General features: G+C 38.2%; 1 long non-coding RNA gene across 1 annotated transcript in view; it reads right to left on the bottom strand.

The window, feature by feature from the left end:
* Nucleotides 1-1,243, bottom strand: part of LOC112155260 — a 1,938-nt gene extending 695 nt beyond the window's left edge. The window contains exons 1-3 of the long non-coding RNA XR_002920767.2: nucleotides 834-1,243; nucleotides 294-340; nucleotides 44-185 (exon numbers count right to left, since the gene is read on the bottom strand). This is a non-coding gene — a long non-coding RNA (uncharacterized LOC112155260). The remainder of the gene's footprint in view (nucleotides 1-43; nucleotides 186-293; nucleotides 341-833) is intronic.
* Between the last annotated feature and the right edge of the window lie 208 nt (nucleotides 1,244-1,451).

Below are 1,451 nucleotides of genomic sequence, written 5' to 3'. Positions count from 1 at the left end.
AAAGGAGAAGGGAAGAATTCGGATTGGGCCGAAGTAAACTTACTTCAGAACAGCTTGCTCGGTCCAGCTAGCGTCCCAGCCGTGGCCTCGTACAGGTCTAGTAGCCCTGGTGGATACTGATCCAGCCCATTGAAGAAAGCAGTCTTGAGATTAACAGATGTCAGACCAGCAAATTCTACGTCAACCTGTAGAACATGAGAAAATGCATAAAATCAGTTTTATAACTTTAAAAAGTCATGTTAAAACATTAAGTCATTACTAATATTTAAATGTAAACGTACATCACAACATACCCATGTGAATGGATGTATTTCTCCTCCGCGACACGCTGCAGGTGAATCTGGGAATAAATACAGAAGAAAACAATCATGTCAGTATTTCACATTTAACAAAAAGATTGTTTTTACTGCGATTGCTGCCACAGATACAAGCTCGATGTCGTGGAAGAAGGAGCCGCCTGACCAACTAAGACAGGAGTGCACAGATCAAAGATGAGCACTCGATAATTCAACACCATAATTGGCACCGTTTACTTGCATGGTGCATTCAAAAAACAAGTATCAACATTTAACCTACAACAAAGTCCACTCAATTAATAGAAAGGAGGGAAAAACTAAAGTGTGCTTCCCGCTCAAAATAGATGGAGGATCCAGGCACAAACGCGTCCCATGAGTGAAGCTCAGTGAGCCCTCGTGTATTCGCTTCACAGATAATCCAAAGTTAAAATTAAAGTTAGATCAGAATTTCTTATTTTTCTTCTCTAATTCGATAGAGCTGTGTTAGGTTACTACGTTTTTTTTAATATGACAAGAAAAAAGAACATCAAAACTTACCAAGATGTGGTGGCTTGTCTTTTCTTCGTCCAAAATATCCTTTATTTTGTCAAAAAAGTGCCACCTCTTCAGCTAAATAACGACCCATCAACGTAAATTTGAAAAAGCCGCGAAGTTGAAACTCCATCTGCTCTCTGCAACCCCAACTGTAGCTTCTTCTTCTACTTCTTCTGAAAAAAAAGCGAACACTTGCACTCTTACCGCCATCTGGTGGTTACATGTTGGAAGGGCCAAAAGATGATTGAACTTAAATTGTTAAATCAACTGAACACAACATTTCAATTTGAGAATTTTTGTTTAGTTGAGAAGTGTTTAACTTAATTTTTTAATTTATACGAACAACATGACCACGAGCTTGTTCAGTTGAATTGCAATAAAACATTAGAACAACTAAAATGTTGAAATGGGATTTACAGTGTGCTCTGGTTGAATAATTCTCGACTGAAAAGTGATGGAATAATATAGAGAGTTATATCTAATGAAATGACAGAGATGACTGTAGAGCAGATTTAAAACTGGAGTTTGTAGACATGTTACCAAATAAACGTCTCCATTTATCAGAAGTCTAAAGCGCGTTCTGACAGGAGAAGTTTCCTCTGGTGCTGCAGCATAGGAGGG

Source organism: Oryzias melastigma, linkage group LG21 (assembly GCF_002922805.2).
Source record: "Oryzias melastigma strain HK-1 linkage group LG21, ASM292280v2, whole genome shotgun sequence".
Taxonomy (NCBI): domain Eukaryota; kingdom Metazoa; phylum Chordata; class Actinopteri; order Beloniformes; family Adrianichthyidae; genus Oryzias; species Oryzias melastigma.
Note: the sequence above shows the minus strand (reverse complement) of the source record. Positions and strands in the feature narration are given on the sequence as shown.